A 21,527-nucleotide genomic window follows, 5' to 3' on the forward strand; every position below is an offset into this window, starting at 1 on the left:
TATAGGTACTTCAGAAATTATATGAAGTTCCTAGAAACTTTGTCAGTGCCCTTAATGTCCGTGATATAATGGTATTAGTCATAATTCCAATTATTATCTTCAAATGTGTTATGTCACAGAAACAACCAAATTTCTTGTGAACTGCATTACTTTTATAACGAGCTCTCATAAAATCTTTAATCGTGACTACTTTAGGTCCTTTGTCACTCATAAGTAGTTGTCTTATTCTGATGCTTTCTTGAAAGTTCTTCAGTCACCTACAAACCAAAATCCTTCACCTTCAACAATGGGACTGTTTTACAGATCCATGGAAAAAACTAGGACAAGTAAACTGAGTACAGACTTTTGATGCCATTGCTTAAATTAAATAATTATGAGATCACACCATTGAGCTGAGCAAGGATTTCCAGAACTCCAGTAAAGAAGATGATGGGTTCATAAAACTGATAACTCAAGATTAAGCAAAATGAGAATTAATTACATGGAACTGAATCAACTGATGAAAAGTGATTATAATTGTTATGGCTTTTTTTGTTTGGAACATTGCTGGTTATTTAACACTCTATGCTCTGGATTTAAGGAATCCCTTTCTCTTTTCTCTTAAGCTACCAGTAACTCACAACAATTTAGTAGATTGTACCTTTGTAAACAAAAATGAAACACTTTCCTTTTTCTCCCTACCTGATCTTTCCAGATCTTGGAAACTCTTATTGAATGTTCTTATTTTCATGGCAATATAGTTATTTTCATAAGTTCAATAAGTTTGTTCTTCTTGTATCAGGACACAATTGGAAACACTGGTTATATTACCGAGACTTGGAATGGAACGCCATGTTTAGGAATGATGTGCATAGGTGGCTCAAATGGTTAAGCCTTGAACTCTCGTTTTCAGCTCAGGTCATAATCTCATGATCTCCTGAGTTCAAGCCCTGCGTCGGGCTCTGCACTAATGATGTAGAGTCTGCTTGGGATTCTCCCTCCTCCTCTCTCTACCTCTTTCTCTCCAAGTAAGTTAATAAACTTAATAAAAAAAAAAAAAAATGATGTGGTCAGATATGACCAGTTTTAAGGAACTACAGCAGACTTTATAGAGCCAATGCTTATAAAAAAAACCAGCCTAGTACCTTACTTATAAGGTTCCAGACTTACAGGTGACTAAGGAAATGTCCCTGCTGGCAAGCTTAGGAACTTTCAGATATTTTGGGGACCTCAAGAAAAGAAGAATTCATCTAAATCTCTAGATTACTACAGATGAAGTCTGAGGGGGAGTTCTTGGCTTGACTTCCTAGCCTTGAGAGAGTTTTAAATCTAATCTAATCTGAGATTCCTTATAAAAGTCCCAGCAAAGTTAAAAAGGCCTGTGTGGCCAGTTACTATTCTTGCTGCACTTACATATATAATTAGTCCAGATTTAATGAAACTGGAGTTATTTTATAAAAAGGATTATCTTAGTTTGTTATGATTGATCAAAACAGGGTGACTGTGGAGGAAAATTTTACTATAGAAAACTTTTCAGTAGAAAACTATAACCCAGGGCGCCTGGGGGGCTCAGGCAGTTAAGCACCCAACTCCTGATTTGGACTTAGGTCATCATCTCATGGTTCATGAGGTGGAGCCCTGCATTGGGCTCTGCACACAACAAGGAGCTTGCTTGGGATTCTCTATTTCCCTTTCTCTGCCCCTCTCCTGCTTGCACTCCCTCTCAAAGAGAAAGGAAGAAAGAAAGAAAGAAAGAAAGAAAGAAAGAAAGAAAGAAAGAAAGAAAGAAAGAAAGAAAGAAGAAAAATATAACCACAAGATATCAGATACTAGTTCTGTTCATTGTCTTTGAGCTATTTTTCATCTCCTTGTAAAAGAGATACTGCCATCTTGCACATTTTGTCAGTAATTAATGTTTACAATTTTTCTGTCACTCTCTTGACCTGACATCACTGAAGCTAAAACCTGACTGCCCAGATCCTTATTTAGGCTCTAAGTTGTCTTGTCCCAAAGGCCTGCAAACTTTTGATGCTGGATGACTTGGTATTAACTTCAAATAACTTGTTACAACAGTTTGGGCCACTCAGGAAGTTCACCAAACACCTGTACCTTCCATGCTTTGCTCTGGGAAATAACCAGACACTGGTATCTTACTCCACCACCTAAAAATCCTTTGAGCCCAACATGTAGAAATCTCAATTGGCTGCCCTCTGGACTCAGAAAATGGATTACAGTCTATTTCAACCATTAATCTTTGTTTTTCTTTTTGTTTCCTCATTCTAATCTATGTTGTTGGTTTTTTTTCTCTTTGCCCATCTCTTGCCTCTCCATTTCTAACTCAAATCTTTTCTCCATAGCAATCAACCTAGCTTCTTTTTTTTTTAGATGAAACTTCTAGGGAAGTTTCAGATGGAAGAAATGTGGAGACCCACTCAGACCCTCAGAATTGCTGTAAAGATTATATTAAAGTGAAAACATTTGAGCTAAAGAAACTGCAAAAGGAAATCTTATCTAAATCATCCTTATCTGACTTAAAGCAGAGCCTCCTGCAAACACAGCTACCATTAATCCAGCTCTTACCACCCCACGCCCCAAGTTTATTGCAATTACAGCTGCCATGGATACAAATGTCCATTCCATTAGTATCAAAAAGTCCAATGGAACCTTCCACACCTTTCCAGTAAAGCCCTAAAGACCACCACCACCACCTTTAAGTTTGGTATCTAAGATTTTTCTCTCTGGCTATTGAGCACTCCCTCAGGAATGTCACGCAAGCCCAAACAAACTTAGTCTTCTGTCCTGTTAATCTGTTGTCAATTAATATGCAGGCCCCAACGACTGCACCCAAGTTTAAGTTTTACTCTCAACATCAAGCAATGAAACAGGAAAGATATTCTTCTCAATAGAGTCTAGTCAATACAAATAACATCAACACTCTGAAAACTATGAACACTCTGGAGAGTAGTATTTGACTCTGGTGGGTCCTTCACTAATTCATACTAAGGCAAACCAGTAAATGATGCAATACCCTAGTTGTTTGTCTATCTTGTTTACTTCTCAATTTCATATCCCTGACTTATATCATTCTCCTTTAACTGAAATTTTCAACCTATAATTGTTAAGACTTTTAAAAGGGAAAAATAAGTCTCATTCATGAGCTTATTACTTCATTTGATTGCCTGAGCACAAGCCTGAGACTAAACTCATTTAATGTGTGTGGGACGGGCATGCCCTAGTTCTCTTTATAAGGCAGCACTCCGATGGTCCCTCCAGGGCAGCTTTCCCAACTGTCCCATCTAAGGGATAAGCCTACTAATAAGTAAAATGTATTTTTCACTCTACTTCTACATCACAGTCACATATACACACATACACACACCACACACATACATATACAATACCCCTCAAATTCATTTTGCCTTTATTATCTTTTTTAAGATTTTACCTTTAAGCAATCTCTACACTCAACATGGGGCTCAAACCCCCAACCCCGAGATCCAGAGTCATATGCTCCACCAACCAAGCCAGGCTAGCCAGGCAGACACCTTCATTTTTCTTTTCTTTTCTTTTCTTTTTTTTTCAGAGAGAGTAGAGACAGTGCTAACACGTGCGCAAGAAGGGGAGAGAAGCAGAGGGGGCAGGGGAGAGGGAGAGAGACAGAGAGAGAAAGAGAAACTTAAGCAGGCTCCACACTCAGCACAGAGCCCAACATGGGGCTCAATCCCATGACCCTGGGATCCTGACCTGAGCAGAAATCAAGAGCTGGACACTCAACCAACTGAGCCACCCAGGCAACCCTTCATTTTGCTTTTAAATACATAGTTGCTTATGCTTAAACTGGACGTAGGTATTTTAGCTTTATACCAAAAAAGAAAAACAAAAGTTGTTTTTCTTTGCTCCTCAGACTTAGTGCCAGCCTCAACAATGTCTACAATAAGGCAAGAATTGAAAGGAGAGAACAGAGTCCATAGAGCCAATCAGTTAATTCACCTTTCTCATTTGAACTCCATGCATGGAATATAGCTGCCTGTTTTACTACTGAGAGGTCTATAAAACATGAGTGGTATTTGAATCTCTTAGCAACTCAGACAACTGAAATAACAAAAAAATGCCAGGAATGAGTATACCATTTTATAGAAATCCACTTGTGGCTTTCATGTACATTATATCCAAAGAACTTTGCAAATTTAGACATTACTGTCAGATAAGAATTAAGATGTCAGCAGAGAAGGAAAAAAAAAATTATAGCCAATTTGACAAAGGAGACAAGCTCTCCTACATTGTCAGGGTTTGCAGAGAAGGTGGTTTTCATTCCCATCAACGTCAAATTCCCGAAGTTAAATAATAAGAGAAAGACACAGGTTTAGTCTCTGCAATGGTACCTCGAGTTTCTATGTACATAATGGATAAAATAAGGAATTTTTAAATCATAATAAATGGGGAAAGAGAGTGCTTTCTGTTAAAGGAATATATTGTCTTATTTATAATCTACTAAACTTTAATTTGAAAATAACTACACAAGCGTGATTGTTCACACTGAAATCTAGGGACTTATTCTAGGAAAATGGAGAAGCTGATTCTGGGGATCTGGAGACATGTATTTTGCCTCTGGAACAATACTAGTAGACCCCAAGATCTTGACATGGAACAGAAACAATGGAAGACAAAAAGAGAGTTATCTGAACCAAGAAAGATCATAAAGCTATGAGTATGTCACTATCTACTACAAATTAAAATGTTTAGTTATTCATTTATCAAATGCTTGAGTATTTCTGTTGTTCAAACCACAGTGCTTGGTAAAGACCATGGTGTGTTTCAAGGGTCTTAGAGACACAAAATCATGATAGAAATCTTGCAATGCCCAGTTACATTCTCAAATACCAAGTTCCTTTGGCACATACCTTCTCAAGATTTTAATTCCCCAAGCTGCCTTTCCTAAACAAAGCTAACAACACTTTTCACCAAGTCTTCTGGAACTTTATCCAATACTCAATCGAGTCTCTTAGATCCTCAGCATACCTAACACTTGGTTCTTCTCCAAAGAACCCAAAAGGACCACACTGCCTCAACTCCCTCAGCTGCAATGCAAGCAACCATCCATTACTATCTTAATGCTCCAGGTAACACCATGTTGGAAAGAGGAGTCTTGAATGATGGACACAAAGATTTGTAGTCAATGGACAGCTGAGCTCAAACAAAAGCTGACCAAAAAAAGAAAAGAAAAGAAAAAAAGCCTTCTGGCCTATCTAGCAGTCTCCTAGAAGTCTACTTAAAGCATTCTCTGAGAAACTGACCAGTTCTGGATGCCAGTAATGTGGGAAACAAAGACAAAAGAAAAAATTAAATTTCCTTACTATCTACAACCCATTAACAACTCCTTGAACAGGCAGAGTCACCTTCCTTTGGGAGCTCAACTGCCTCAATGTTGACAACTTTGCTAAGGGCAAAAGGCAATCTTAGCTTAACATTATCCCATCCTCCATCAAGCTCCCCCCATCCACCACCCCCCCCCCACTGCTTCCTGTAAGTCCAGTTTAACATATAAAAATTTCTTTGGAAACTTCCTTTATCTCTATCCCCAAGATACATGTTAGCAATCGTCCTCCAAGCAAATGGCCAACTGATATATATCTGAAGGGTCTCATGACTGAGGATTTACCAGAGTGTAGTAAATGAACTTTTCCTAACAATAGCTAGCCCCCTCAAGGTACTGGAAACCATGCTTCCAAAATTCCTTAGAGACTTACACTATCCCTAATCCCCTCCCAACTTGAAAGTATATAATCAGTCACCTGTCACAACCCCAGTGCAGCTCTCTGTGCCCATGGGTCCTGTCCCCATGCTTTAATAAAATGACCCTTTTGCACCAAAGATGTCTTAGGAATTCTTTCTTGAAAGACTGCTCCAAACCACAACATTTCCACATCACCAGGGCAAAAGAGAAACATATGTACGGTATCAAGGCTGACTCCTGAGGACTATTCAAGTTCTGCCCTGCAAAAATGACTGCCCTGGAAGTCAGCCAGCTTCTGTCTATTGGGTAATTCCCACTTTCCTCGAACTTCAGTAGCAGTCACTTGGAACTTTAATAACGTGTGGTTTTGATTATATAGATAAGGTAGTACTCCCGAAAAAGCCAATAATATATGACAAATTCCTTCTCCAAAACTGAAAATTTTAGTTAGCTCTTTTGGATATTGAAAAAAGATATTAAATTGCCCCTACCTGCATCTTACTTAGCTTCTAATAGGACTATTACCATTGTGCCTAAAACTGTACATTGTAGACGGACATGGCTCTCAAAGACAAATAACTAAATATAATATAATATAATGAGGAAAGTCTTACTTGTACATTATTCATGCAAATGCTTGTGTTTAATTTTAAAAACACTCTACCACCGGGCTCTTCTTTTAGCTGTCGAGGACGCTTGTGATATATTCTGTATCCAGGGGATCTAAATTCAGATCCCCGAAATAAATGACTTTCCTAAAGGAGTAAACAGAATTAACACTTCACCACACAGTAGAATTTGAATAAATAACAGATGCAATTATTAAATATAAACCATAGGCCAAGTACTATTTAGGAAGTGTATATATATATATATATATATATATATATATATATATATATATATTATTACATATATTAGATATATTAGTAATTGCAACCGAATCAGAAATTATTTTTCTTATTCTGAATGTGAAGAAACTGAGGCTTATATTAAATAATGAATTGTCTTTATCCAAATAATGAACTATAGTATTGAGGTTTTTAACTAAGGTCTTGCTGCTTCCTAGATCCTATTATTTCTATAGTAACAAACTGCCTCCTAAGATTCACAAATTCATAAAAGGAGTTAGGTGACCTCCAAAGCTCTTATTCAGTCACCAATGGAATATATTCTTCTAAGTACGAAGATGGGAGTTCCAGACATTTCTTTTTACTTACTGTTTCCCAAATACCACATGATCTTTTACATCTCAGTGCCATGACTCATGCTGCTTCCTCTGGCTGTAATACCCCTTACAACCCCCATCTTTTCTCCAACTCCTTTAGAACACAGCTCAGGAAACTAGTGGTTTCCTCCTTTATCTACACAGTACCATCTCCATATCTCTTATAAGTGATTAAAACCACAGATTAAGAGTCAAAATAACCTGTGTTCAGCATTAATTCCACTTCCCCAAGTAAGATGCTGGGCAAGTTATTTATCTACTCTAAACCTCAATTTTGTCATTTCTTATATGGAGATAACATCTCCCTTATTGGACTGCAGACAGAATTGAGGAACACAGAACAAATCCTATGCATCCTATGTATCCTTTACAGCACACTCTTCCAGGTTACCAGATTCTAGTCCAGTTCAACGCTTGTGAGCTATCTAGCAACTCTTTATAAGTGATAGATTACTGACAGATATATAAATTATGTCCTGGCAAATAGTAATTTGACATCTCCCCTCCTTCCTAGGGGAGCAGGAAAACATCAGGTTTCGTCTGGTCTCAAATGGCAATTCATCTCCATTCATTTACTCTATATAAATGAGTGTTTTTATTTCTTCCTTTGAATATGTTATATCTGCCTAGTGCCTCCCTCATATGAGTAAAATAAATTCTTTAACATGTATTCATTTTGTATCTAGGAGTCCAATTTGACTTTTTTTGGAAAATTATATTTTAACAGTACTATCATCATTGTTATCATGATGACTTCCTATCTTGATCTTTCCTAAACTCCATATTCCTTATATTTAATTAAGCCCACTAGAATCTTCACTTGAATATCCCAAAATAAATGGTTTTCTTTGTTTAGAAAACTTGTTCCACCTTACAATAGCCAACCTCCAAGATTACCCCCTTGATCCTGTCTTCTCCTGACTTTTTGAAGACTCTAGGTTGGCTGTTTTGCAAGGATTATTCCTCTTTAGAGTCAGTTTATATATTTTTTGAATAGAAATATATAGGAAGCACAAATGTCAATTTGTCTCTTGAGGATGTTGAGTTCGATCATCTGATTAAGGTAATGTCCATTATTAACTCTCAATGACTCTGTTGCTAGGCTTTCTCATTCACCAAAGCTGTCTAGTTATCTAGTTCTCCATGTCTAAAGTATGTATTCTAAGTCTTTTCCAGTCTCGCTAGACTCCAAACCCTCCTTCCTACTCCTCAGTCTCTGCAAGGAATCCAGGTGCTACTTCATCACTAAAATCCCAAAATGGCTCCCTCAGCCTCATCTTCTAAATTTTCTTGTAGACATAGCAACCAAATGCAATGCATAGTCTGGGGTCAGATACTCTTTGAATAAACCAGCAATAAAAGACATGTCTAGGGGTGGGGCACCTGGGTGGCTCAGTCAGTTAAGCACCCAACTTTGCCTCAGGCCATGATCTCCCGGTTGGTGAGTTTGAGCCCCACATCCAGCTCGGTGCTGCCAACCCAGTGATGCCAACCCTCTTCGGATCCTTTAGCTCCCTCTCTCTCCGCCCCTCCCCTTCTCATTCTCATTCTCTCTCAAAAATAAAGAAACATTAAAAAAAAAAAAAAAGATATGTCTAGGGGGCAACTAGGGGAACTCTGAATATTAAGGAATTATTGTTAACGTGTCAGTTATATACTCATATTCATGTGGAAAACAAAGGCAAATGAAAAATTAAACTTCCTTACCACCTACAGCCCATTGACAGATGGGTGACAGGCAGAGTGACATTCCTTTGGGAGCTCAGATGCCTTGATGATGACACTTTGCTAAGAGCAAAAGGCTATTTTAGCTTAACATTTTCCTGACCCCCGAGGATCCTGTAAGTCTACTTTAACATATAAAAATTCCTTTAGAAACTTTCTTTATCTCTACCCCCCCCCCACCAAGATATATGTTGGCAATCATACTCCAAGCTTATGTCCCAATGATATACATCTGAATGGGCTCATGACTGAGTTTTTACTAAATAGTAATAAATGGCCTTTTCCTAACAACCAGACCCTCAGGATTCTGGAAATCTTGTTTCCAAAATATCTTGAAGGCTTGTGCTATCCCAAACTTGAAAGTATATGATCAATCACCTGTCACAAGCTCAGTGCAGCTCTTTCTGCCCATGGGTCCTGTCACCATGCTTTAATAAAACCAAATTTTGCACCTCAGATGTTTCAAGAATTCTTTCTTGGCTGTCAGCTCCAAACTCCAACATTTCCACGTCATTATTATGGTTATATGGTTTAGAGACACACACTAAAGTTAAAGTTAAATATCATGACATATACTTTAAAATACTTCAGTAAAAAAAAAGAAAAGAAAATATAGCAAAATGTTAACAATTGCTAAATTAGGTGAAGGATATACTATTCCCTATTATTCTTATGTTTGAAATGTTAAAAAAAGAAACAAGGCACAAAATGGAGTCACTTGTGCTAAGCCTCATATCAGAAAAACAAGACTTAATATGTAACCTAACTGCAGTTTCAGCCTCTCCCAGAAATGTAATCTGTAATCTGTAACCAGTCAATCTGTTATTACCTGGATAGCACAAGTGAGATAATCTACCCAACAGATCCTTTCCGTGCCCTATAGGAAGGTAACCTTGTCTGAAACAATCTTCTCTTTCTAGAAACTTCCTTTTACTGCCCCCTTCTGCCTATAAAAACCTTCCATTTTGTTTTTGGGTTTTTTTAATGTTTTGTTTTGTTTGAGAGAGTGCAGCACACATAAGCAAGGTAGGAGCAGAGAGAGAGGAAGAGGGAGAGGGAGAGAGAGAATCCCAAGCAGGCTCCATGCTCAGCCCCAGAGCCTGATATGGGACTTGACCCCACCACTACAAGATCATGACCTGGGGACACTGAACCAACTGAGCCACCCGGGTGCCCCCAAAACCTTCCATTTTGTACAGCTCCTCAGAGCTCCTTTCTATTTGCTAGATGAAATGCTGCCCGATTCATGAATCGTTGAATAATCTTATTCTGAAATCTTTAAATTTATTCATTTTTTTAAAAATTGTTTTAATGTTGGGGCGCCTGGGTGGCGCAGTCGGTTAAGCGTCGGACTTCAGCCAGGTCACGATCTCGCGGTCCGTGAGTTCGAGCCCCGCGTCAGGCTCTGGGCCGATGGCTCGGAGCCTGGAGCCTGTTTCCTATTCTGTGTCTCCCTCTCTCTCTGCCCCTCCCCCGTTCGTGCTCTGTCTCTCTCTGTCCCAAAAATAAATAAAAAACGTTGAAAAAAAAATTAAAAAAAAAAAAATTGTTTTAATGTTTATTTTTGAAAGAGAGATAGAGCATGAGTGGGGGAGGGGCAGAGAGAGAGGGAGACACAGAATCTGAAGCAGGCTCCAGGCTCTGAGCTGTCAGCACATAGCCCAATGTAGGGCTCAAATCCACAACCTGCAAGATCATGAGCTGAGCCAAAGTTGGACACTTAACTGACTGAGCCACCCAGGTGCCCCCTAGATCTTTAAATTTATTCAGTTAAATTTTATTTAACAGATTTTAGAACTCAAAAATTTTTGTTTCCATCTTTAAAAAACTGAAGCACAGGTTAAGTGACTTGCTTAAGACCACAAGCTGTAAATGGCACAGCTAGATTCTAATCCAAATCTGGGCTAGCTCCAAATCTGGGTTCTTAGCTTTTACACTACACTGCCTCTGGTTCCACAGGTCAGTTCGTGAGGCACTAGTACTTGGGGTAGGGAGAAAAGGAAGATAGGAGGCAAAGTTAATTTATGTAAAGCACTTGAAAGAGTGCCCTGCATACAGTAACAACTATGTAAGTGTTAACTATTACAGACCACTTGTTCCACAGAAAACTGTGGTTGCTATGTGGGAGAAAAAAAAGGAGGAATGGTTCCACTGATCAAATAAGTCTGAGAAATCCTGAGTCAAAGAAAGTTAAACATGCTTTTTTTTTTTGAGAGAGAGATAGCAAGAATGAGTGCAAGGAGGGGAGGGGCAAAGGGAGAGGGAGAGAATCTTAAGCAGGCTCCACGCCCGCCACAGAACCCACCGCCCAGCACAGAGCCCAGGGCAGGGTTTGCTCTCACAACCATGATACCATGACCTGAGCTGAAATCAAGAGTCAGACATGTAACTGACTGAGCCACCCAGGAGCCCCTAAACATGCTTCTTTAGGCAGAATGTCTTGGTGTCTTTAATATGTTAACGCCCATCTCTGAGAAAGGAATACAATATGTAGCATATTCCAATGATAATTGATCATTGAATGTTTTTTTCCAAAAGATAACTTAAAAAAATCAGGTCCTCCATAATAAAGCAATAAAATTTCAATGGTTAAAAGGAATTAAATAATAGACAAATCTGTAATGTTTTACTGAACAACACAATGTTCTTTTTCAAATGTTTGTTATTAGTCTGCCTACCTAACAAATAGTCTTTTTCAAGTTTGCTAACATAAGACTACTGGCTCTGTCCCTTTTCCAAGGCTTAGTATCCTTGTCCTCTACATGAGATTCAAGTCTCCTCTTTCCTACCTGAGGGCAGGAAATCAATTCACTCTCCATGCCCCCATACACACATTTAAAAAAAGTCTCCTATTAAAAAAATATAATTTGGGGCGCCTGGGTGGCGCAGTCGGTTGAGTGGCCGACTTCAGCCAGGTCACGATCTCGCGTCTGTGAGTTCGAGCCCCGCGTCGGGCTCTGTGCTGACAGCTCGGAGCCTGGAGCCTGTTTCCAATTCTGTGTCTCCCTCTCTCTCTGCCCCTCCCCTGTTCATGCTCTGTGTCTCTCTGTCCCAAAAATAAATAAAAAACATTGAAAAAAAAAATTAAAAAAAAAAAAATATATAATTTGATATACTAAGGAAATGAGCTGGTAATCTTCAACCTGTAACTGGTACGCACTCCCCTGCGTCCTTCATGCAATGCAGTCCTTAAAATAAAATCTTTAGGGCACCTAGATGGCTTAGTTGGTTGAGCAGCTGACTTCAGCTCAGGTCATGATCTCACAGTTTGTTGACTTTGAGTCCCGCATCAGGCTCTCTGCTGTCAGTGCAAAGCCTGCTTGGAATCCTCTGTCTTGCTCTCTCTGCCTCTCCCACACTTGCGCTCTTTTTCTCTCTCTCAAAAATAAATAAACATTAAAAAAAATGTTTTTAAATAGCAAAATCTTTATTTTTAAATTGTTAACCCGTGGTCTCTTTCTCTTGCAACAAGACTTGGCACACTGCTGACATAATTTGTTTTCAAGTCTTATTCTTGCTTTGTTTGAAGAAAAACACAATCCAGAAGAACATCTGACAAATTTCAAAAGAACCTAAAAATACATGTAAGAGTGGAACGTAAGAATTTTAAGGTGAGAAGTCATTAACAACCTGAATTACAAACCCATGGGTATGGTATTTTGGGCATCATTAATATTTTAAATGTACAAAGTCGTTAAAATCCATGGTAGCCCATATTCCATTTTTTTCTCAAGTTGCCACATTTCTGGAATATAATCAAACATACAGTAAAAAGTGACCAAGTTTTTAAAAAGATTTTGCAAATGTGTATCTACCACAAACAAATGTCACAAAGACTTCACAAATGGCCTGAATTATAACTAAAATCAACTCAAATATCAAATATTTAAAGCACATGCTAAAAGGTAAACTATTCAAGCTTCTCTTTCCTTTACCGACTCTAATGAAAACAGAAGGTAGGCCAGCAAATCACTTTTTTAAGTTCCCTTTTAGGTCTTATCTATATGCACATAAGATATGTAATCAAAGTACAGATATACTCTAGAGCAATATAAACATTTAGACACAACCGAAGACTATTTGGCACTTGCAATTAGATTCTATTCTGGGTAAATACACTTGTCTATGTCATGAAAAAAAATTTTTTAATGTTTTTAAAATTTATTTTTGAGAGAGAGAGACAGAGCATGAGTTGGGGATGGGGGGAGCGGGCAGAGAGAGAGGGAGACACAGAATCTGAAGGAGACTCCAGGCTCTGAGCTGTCAGCACAGAGCCGACAGGGGCTCAAACTCACAAACCATGAAGATCATGACCTGAGCTGAAGTCAGATGTTCAACTGACTGAGCCTCCCAGGTGCTCCGTCACGCAAGACATTAATAACACTTTTACACAATTAAGCAGTCTCCACAACTTTCAGAAATAAACCACCAATCCAAAAGTTAAAGCAATGCACCTATTAGGATGGACAAAATCCAGAACATTGACACACCAAATGCTGGTGAAACAACATGAGCTCTCATTCATTGATGGTAGGAAATCAAAGTGGTACAGCCTCATTGGAAGACAATTTGGTGGTTTCTTAAAAACTAAACACACTCTTTCCATATGCAATTTCCAACAATTGCACTCCTTAGTATTTTCCCAAATAACTTGAAAACTTATAGCCACACAAAAATCTGCACACAATATTTATAGCAGCTTTATTCATAACTGCCAAAACTTGGAAGCAATCAAGAAATCCTTCAGTAGGTAAATAAATAAACAGACTAGTATATCCAGACAATGGAATATTATTCAGTACCAAAAAGAAATGAATGCTTTTCCTCTTAAAAACAAAAACCTAAATTATCAAGCCATGAAAAGCCATGGAAGAACTTTAAATGCATATTACTAAGTGAAAGGAGCCAATCAGAAAAGGCTACATATTCTATGATTTCAATTATAGACATTCCATAGAAGGCAAAATCATAGAGACAATAAAAAGATCAGTGACTGCCAAGGGAGAAAGAGGAAGGAGAGATGAACAGATAAAACAGAGGATTTTTAGTGTAATGAATCCATTCTGTATACTATAATGCTAGATACACATCATTATACATTTGCCAAAACCCATAATGGGGATGGCGGGGAGCACCTGGCTGGCTCAGTTGGAAGAGCATGCGACTCTTGATCTTGGGGTCAGGAGTTCAAGCCCCATGCTGGGCATAGAGCTTACTTAAACACACACACACACACACACACACACACACACACTCATAATGGAATGTATAACACCAAGAGTGAACTCTAATGTAAACTATGGTCTCTGATGATTATGATATGTCAACATACGTTCATCTATTGGAATAAATATACCACTCAGAAGTGGGATATTGAGAATAGGGAAGCTGTGCATGTGTAGGAGCAGGGAGTATATGAGAACTCTGCACTTTCTGCTTGATTTTGCAGTAAACTTAAAACTCTTCTAAATATTAAATATATTTACATTTTTTAAAGTAACAGTAATGTGTTTTAATGATGCCAGTTACCACGAAAAAATTAAATGCATGTTTTAACATCAGAAGACATACATGGTCAAGAGAAAAATTTCCATTGTTTTATTTTTTAAAGAGAGCAGGGGAAGGGCGCCCAGCTGGCTCACTCAGGTTAAAAAATGTCAAACTCGTCAGCTAAAAGATTCTGATGGCTATTAACTTCCCAGGGAGAAATTTATATACAAATTAAACAGTAAGTATAAAGATTAATTTCCTCCTCAAGCCTACAGTATCAAAACAACTTATTATTATGGAGGCAAAACGTCTGCAGTGTGTTATGAACTAAATGTGTGTATCCTCTCAAAATTCTTATGTTGAAGCCCTAACCTCCAATGTGATGGTATCAGAAGATGGGGCCTCTATGTGGTAATTAGGGTTAGATGAGGACACACGGTGGGACCCTCATTACGGAATTAGTGCCTTTATAAGTAAGAGACACCAGAGAGTTTGCCCTCCCTCCCTGTCTGTGTGCACAAAGAAGAGGTTATATATGCACAGTCAGATGGCAGTTGCCTGCAAGCCAAAAGAAACCTACCTTACTGGCACCTTGATCTCAGACTTCCCAGCCTCCAGAACCATGAGAAACAAATCTCTTTTGTTTAAGCCTCCCAGTCTATGGAATTATGACAGCCCGAGAAGATTAAGGCATAGAGAAATCTAAATGCAAATTTCCTTACTGGCTTGCCCCAATTACAGCCTAATCCAAGCCACTGACTCTTCAGGCCCAGGACTTCCAGATCTATACCCACTAATTTTTTAATTTGTTATACAATGGACACAAATTCACAATAGGGCAGGAAATAAAAGTAAAAGGTTCTAGGGTAATCAAAAATTCACTATATTGTACTGTGCAAACATCAACTTCACAATTTATCAGTTGCTTTGTTTCTTTTTGCTGCAGCCAAGTGACCATGTTGTTATTTACTGAAAATCTGGGCTGAGTAAGTAGGAATCTGAGCTTACTAATTAAGATGTGGTGAAATGTAAACTAATTTTGATACTTCTAAGCAACTTTAATGATGCAAATGAAGCTTTACTGATGCAAACGTGGCAGGTCAAGTGTTTTAAACATTTTTAAATCTGGAATGGTGATGTGAGTCAATGTAATAGGGCAATAGGGCAGATATGTGCTAAGAATTAAGTTTTAGGAAGAGAAACAGTGGTGGCCAGAAAAAGCCAAGATGAAATGTGTTTGCATTTTTCTCCTGCATTACTTGGCCACTTTCCCTCAGAGAGATTCTGTATCCTTTGCTAAGTAAATCAGGAATTTAATCTTATAATGAGTAAGGGTGGGTGGGTCATATGGTCTACTCACCAATAAGTAAACCTACCACAAACACTAGAGAACTATACATCATTTGATGGCTACACTGAAGTAGTTCATGCTTTAGACTACTTAAGAAGCTTTCTTTCTAAATATAAATCTGATTTTATGTCACTTATCCAATCACAATCTTTCACTGGCTCCTTGCTGATGAAGTTTTATAGTGATGATGGAGTGCTCCAGAGCTGACGGCAAAGAAGGAATTTTTGAAGATGTCAAAAAGGTGCAAAAAGGTGATTTTATTAAAGCACAGAGACAGGACCTGTGGGCAGGAAGAGTTGCACTGGAGTTGTGACAGGTAACTCATTATACACCCTCAGGTTGACAGGGGTCAGGGACAGAGTAAGTTTTTAAGGAATTTTGGAAGCAAGGTTTCCAAGACCTTGAGGGGCGAGCTGTTGCTAAGGAAGTGCCATTTATTACTGTTTAGTAAAACCTCAGTCATGAGACCCTTCAGATGTATATCAGGGGGCCATAAGCTTAGAATATGATTGCCAGCATATATCTTGGGGCAGTTGAGATAAAGGAAGTGGACTTACAGGATCCTTGAGGTTGGGATGATGTTAAGCCAAGATTCCCTTTTGCCCCTAGCAAAGTGTCATCCTTGAGGCAGCTGAGCTCCTAGAGGGAGGTCATTCTGCTGGTTTCAAGGACTTGCCAATGGGCTATAAGCAGTAAAGGAATTTAATTTTTCATTTACTTTAGTTTCCCACATCACCATGGCAAGCACTTTAACCCCTTTCCTTCATTCTTGTGTGGCCAGGAGTGTCTGAAGAATATCACACATACTACACCTGAGGGGCGGGGACACTTGGGGGCTGGGCGGGGGGGGGGGGGTTGTTAACCTTTACTGTGCCCTCAGCTTGCCCCAAGCTCCTTCATCACTTGCTACCCACAGAATAAAGTCCAAATGTATTAGCAGAGCATTCTTGACAATCAGGTCCCCTTTATCATGTTTTACCTCACATGTCTGAGAGTAACCTTGCCAATCCTTGAACTCAACACACATTTCCATATTTACATGTCTTAATGTGGTTCTCTACCAAGAACCCCTTATTCTGCTTGTGGCAATGTTAACTTCTAGACCAAACTTAAATGCTGTTACATTCTAATAGCTGAAACTAATTATAACTCACTGATTATGCTTTATATTTTGCCTTTAATTCTTATCATTTACATAACTGTTCACCTACCCCAGTAAACTACAGGCTCCTTGTGAAATACATACCTTCTCACTCATTTTATATTCCCAATACTGAGCGCAATACTTTGCACATAGTTTAATGAATATAGGAATGAATGAAAGACTGCATACTTGTTTCATCACCTGATTAAAATGAGTTAATTCTGCATCATCTATCATTCACCTAGACAGAAGAAAATTAATGCGTAGGCCTAACCCAATGGAGTACTAAAAGAGTTTACAATTTAATAACAAATTTTGACGTATACTCTATAAAAAGTGATGTTTTCAGTTTTCGAGTCCACTAATCAAGTCAGCTTTCAAATCTTAATATTCTGAATGCCCGAAAGAGCAGCCTAGTATCTGCTTCAGCAAAATCTCTTGGGGCCATATATCCTGAAAGCAATTTGCTGCCTTCCATATTACCAAAGTCTAATTACAGAACACCACATTAAGATTATATTAAATTACATTGTTATTCAACAAAAAGATCTACAGTTTTAGTCACTCCAGAACAAATTTACATAGTAGCCCAGTAACCATGCAAAGCAAAGTCAATGGTGATTCTATGAATTTGATTCTTAATTGTTTTCCTCCAAACAGATGTCTATCCCTATCTTAACCTTCTCCTACATAGGTACTATGCAATCTTTGGCTAGATGTGTATAAAGGGTCTTTTAAAGAAATTATAATTAATAGCACTTCTGGAATTACTCCACATTTGTTTATTTTAATTAAATTCAATTTCCCTAAAATTCTAAAAAGAAAAAAACCTAAGCCACACGGACTTTTATAAGATAATAGCCACAAAGCTATATAAATAAGATAGAAACAGAACCTTAAAACCCAGACTAAAAATTTAATGGGGTGCCCGGCTAGCTCAATCAGTAGAGCATGCAATTCTTGATCGTCAGGTTGTAAGTTCAAACCCCACGATGGGTTGTAGAGATTACTTAAAAATAAAATCTTTAAAAAAAAAAAAACCCAGACTAAGAGTTTAAGGTTCTGGTTTCAGGGCAAATTCTCAAAATGCTTCCTGCATTGGGCCAGATTCTTCCAAAAAATAACCCCACATCAATTTTAAATGCCCCAAATCACCAAGTTTTGTAATGTCATAATACAAATTATAAACCAAGATCTGGTCATTTTCTGTATTAAAAGAGCTATAAACCTAATTACTATCTTCTATATTTCTTCTTATATAATCTGTTATTATAGTAAGAAGATAACAAATATAATATTCAAGTCCAAAATGCTCTACAGAACCCGTAACAAGAAAAAAATTAAAAGTTAAATAAAGGTTCAAAAACCTAAATTTCAGGGCATCTGGGTGGCTCAGTCAGTTAAACGTCAGACTCCTGATCCAGGCTCAGGTCATGATCTCACCATCGTGAGATCAAGCCCTGCATCAGGCTCTGCACTGATGGCGTGGAGCCTACTTCAGATTCTGTCTCTCCTTCTCTCTGCCCCTCCCCCACTTGTGCTCTGTCTCTCAAATAAATAAACTTAAAAAAAATTTCCAGTTTGTAACTATGTAATTGAGAAAACATAGTAAATTAATAAACAAAATAAAAGAAACGGTAGTACCGCCAACTTTGGACTACTTCTTAGAAATCAAGATGAAAAAACTTTATGCAAAACAAGTACATTAAGAAAGGTAAAGCAAATTAATCAATCACCCTTCCTGCCCAAAATAATATTTGTTGGTTAGACTAATTCTCAGAAACAATGACCAACAGGATGTATTTATACGACACTTCAACACTTCTGTAAATAACTAAACTCAAGAATTTAACACATTTTAAATGATTACAAATGTTTACCTTCCACAAATATAACTGAAGAAAGAAAATATATTTTTGAGTTAACTCAGGATTTTTTTCTAGTAAAACTCTTATAGGCTCAGGATTCCCTCTATAACTCACTGGAAAATCAAAATGATGTGGATCTGTTGTTAAATGGCTGTTTATGCCAGAAGAGAAGAACTGATGTTCTAGATACTTCTAAATTACTCTCTTTAGTAGTAGAAGCTAACTGTTACTAACTAGCTTTCATTCTGTCAAGTTACTTTTACCCAGTAATTTACTGATCATCTGTATTCTTCTAGTTTGGGGTAGGACTCCAATCTCAGCCAAGGAAAAAAATCCATGATGAAGCACAATGAATGTTTCCTCCTACTGAATACTCCAAGCAACACATTAGCCCTTCTTTAACTTCATGGAGAAAGAATTTAGCTTTTTCTCAAAGAACATTTTGTGGCCAGCTCAAAGACATAAGTGTGGGAAAGTCTCCAGAAGCAATCAAACTAAAAAAATACCCCTCTTCACTTCCTCCGCAGTACTATTGACAGACCATAAACCTTTCTCTTGGGAGAGAGCACATGATTAGTGTAGTATCCAACTCAAGTGCATAAATTAATATTTATGTGAAAAAAATTACTGGGGCGCCTGGATGACTCAGTCAGTTAAGTATCCAACTCTTGATTTCAGCTCAGGTCATGATCCCAGTGTTGTGGGATCAAGCCCCATGTGGAGCCTGCTTAAGATTTTCTCTCTCTCTCCCTCTGCCCCTCTTCCCTTCTTGTGCTCGCTCTAAAATTAAAAAAAAAAAAAAAAAATCACTGTTTAAGGAACCAAATTGTTTAGAGGTCATCTCTTAAAACCAGAGTCCCACTACCAGCTTAAATTCATAGACCTGCAATAAGAGAGGCAGTCCTAGCCTGTAGAAATTTAAATAACTTCACAATTAAGAAAAATAAGAATGAGAGAAAACACAAAAATGCCACACTAGCTGTACTAGTGAAGAAAGGCCATTAAAGTACTATTGGACAAGCGATAAAATGTATGACAAGAGAGAGGAGAGTATAAAACTTAAGAAGAATAATGACTTAATTATTTGCAGCCTCAAAGGAAAACATGTCTCAGGTACACAGGAGTTCGGAAGAAATACAACTCAGGGCATGGTTCCTACGTGCAATCTATTTATAAGGACAAACCAGAGCCCAAAGAAACTATATAAAAACTTCTCAAGGGACACCTGGGTAGTTCAGTTGGTTAACTGTGCAACTCTTGATTTCAGCTCAGGTCATGATCTCACTGTCATGAGATTGAGCCCTGCATCGGGCTCTGTGCTCAGCATGGAGCCTGCTTAAGATTCTCTCTCTCCCTCTCTCTCTCTGCCCCTCTCCAACTCATGCTCATGTGTGCTCTCTCTTTCAAAATCAATAAATAAAACATTTTTAAATTAAAAATTAATTAATTAATAACACATTTTTAAAAAATTATCAAATCAACCTGTGAATAGATCAAACATGGTTCTCATACAACGGAATACTACTCAGCCTTTAAAAAGAAGGAAATTTTGGGATGCATGACTGGCTCAATTGATACAACATGTGACACCTGATCTAAAGGGTTTTAAGTTTTGAGCCCTAACTGAGTGTAGAGATTACCTAGAAATAAAATCTAAAAGAAAAAATTTTAAATAAGATAAAATCTTAAAAAAAAAAAAAAAAAAAAGGACATTTGGGGCACCTGGCTGCCTTGGTTGGGCACGCAAACCTGATCTCGGGGTTTTAAGTTCAAGTCCCACAGCAGGTGTACAAATTACCTAAATATAAAATCTTTTTTAAAAAAAGAAGGAAATTTCATAATATGCAACATCATGAATGAACCTCGAGGACAATATGCTAAGTGAAATAAGCCAGTCATAGAAAGATTAACACTGCATGATTCCCCTTATATAAGGCATCTAAAATAGTCAAATTCATGTAATCAAAGTATCAGAGTGGTGGTATCAGACTTGGGGGGCGGGAAAAATGGTGAATTACTAATCAACAGCCATAAAAGTTTCAATTAAGCACAATGAATAAGCTCTAGACATCTGCTGTACAACACTGCACCTACAGTCAGCAATACTAAAATTTTTATTAAGCTTTCTTATGACAATAAAATAAAATAAAAAATAAAAATAGTTCTCTACTCATGGAAGATACCTAATAAGAAAATAATGACTAAATTTTAAGGATTAAAAAGTAGTCTCCTCTATTCATAATAAAGCAAAAACCAAAAACTTTTAAAATCCCCATCAACAGTACAATGGATAACCATATTTTAGGTTTGTATTCACTCAAACACTGGTATACTCAACAAGGATTGGCAACTTTTTTCTATAAAGAGCCAGACAGTAATTGTTTTAGGCTTTGCCAGCCATCCAGTCTCTGATGCAACTACTTAACCCTGCCTTTGTAGAGCAGAAGCAATCATACACTTTATTATAAGACATTAAAATTTGAATTTCATGTAAGTTTCATAGGTCATAAGAAATTCTCTCAACTGTTAAAAAATGTAAAAAAAAAAAAAAAAAAAAAACAGCTCACTGTACACAAATAGGCAGGGGCCAGATTTAGCCTGTGGATCATAGTTTGCTTATCCCTGCTCTACAACAATAATAATGATCTACACAACTATGTGCAATAATGCTGACTCTCATAAGCATAACAGTGAGTGAAAGAAGACAGACATAAGAATATGTACTCTAAGGCTACATTTATATAAAGCTCAAAAACAGGCAAAATTAATCTGTGGTGTTAGAAGTTAGTAAAGTGGGGGGCACCTGGGTGGCTCATCGGTTGACTGTCTGACTTCAGCTCACGTCATAATCTCGCGGTCTGGTCCGTGAGTTCAAGCCCCACATCAGGCTGACAATTCAGAGCCTGGAGCCTGCTTCAGATTCTGTGTCTCCCTCTCTCTCTGCCCCTCCCCCTCTTGCATTCTGTCTGTCTCTCAAAAATAAATGAACATAAAAAAATTTTTTTTAA

The 21,527-nt window shown here is 37.8% G+C and overlaps 1 protein-coding gene across 2 annotated transcripts in view; it reads right to left on the reverse strand.

Annotated features, from left to right (window-relative positions):
* Positions 1-21,527, reverse strand: part of COMMD1 (copper metabolism domain containing 1) — a 190,010-nt gene that overhangs the window by 151,778 nt on the left and 16,705 nt on the right. Inside the window, exon 1 of one of the 2 annotated variants that reach the window (XM_058683981.1) lies at positions 14,737-14,832. The exons of the other annotated variant lie outside the window; for it this stretch is intronic. The gene's annotated coding sequence lies outside the window, so the exon portion shown is untranslated. Of the gene's footprint in view, positions 1-14,736; positions 14,833-21,527 lie in introns of those variants that run through there. 2 annotated transcript variants of the gene reach the window in all.

The sequence above is a fragment of the Neofelis nebulosa genome, chromosome 9 (assembly GCF_028018385.1).
Source record: "Neofelis nebulosa isolate mNeoNeb1 chromosome 9, mNeoNeb1.pri, whole genome shotgun sequence".
NCBI classification, from domain to species: domain Eukaryota; kingdom Metazoa; phylum Chordata; class Mammalia; order Carnivora; family Felidae; genus Neofelis; species Neofelis nebulosa.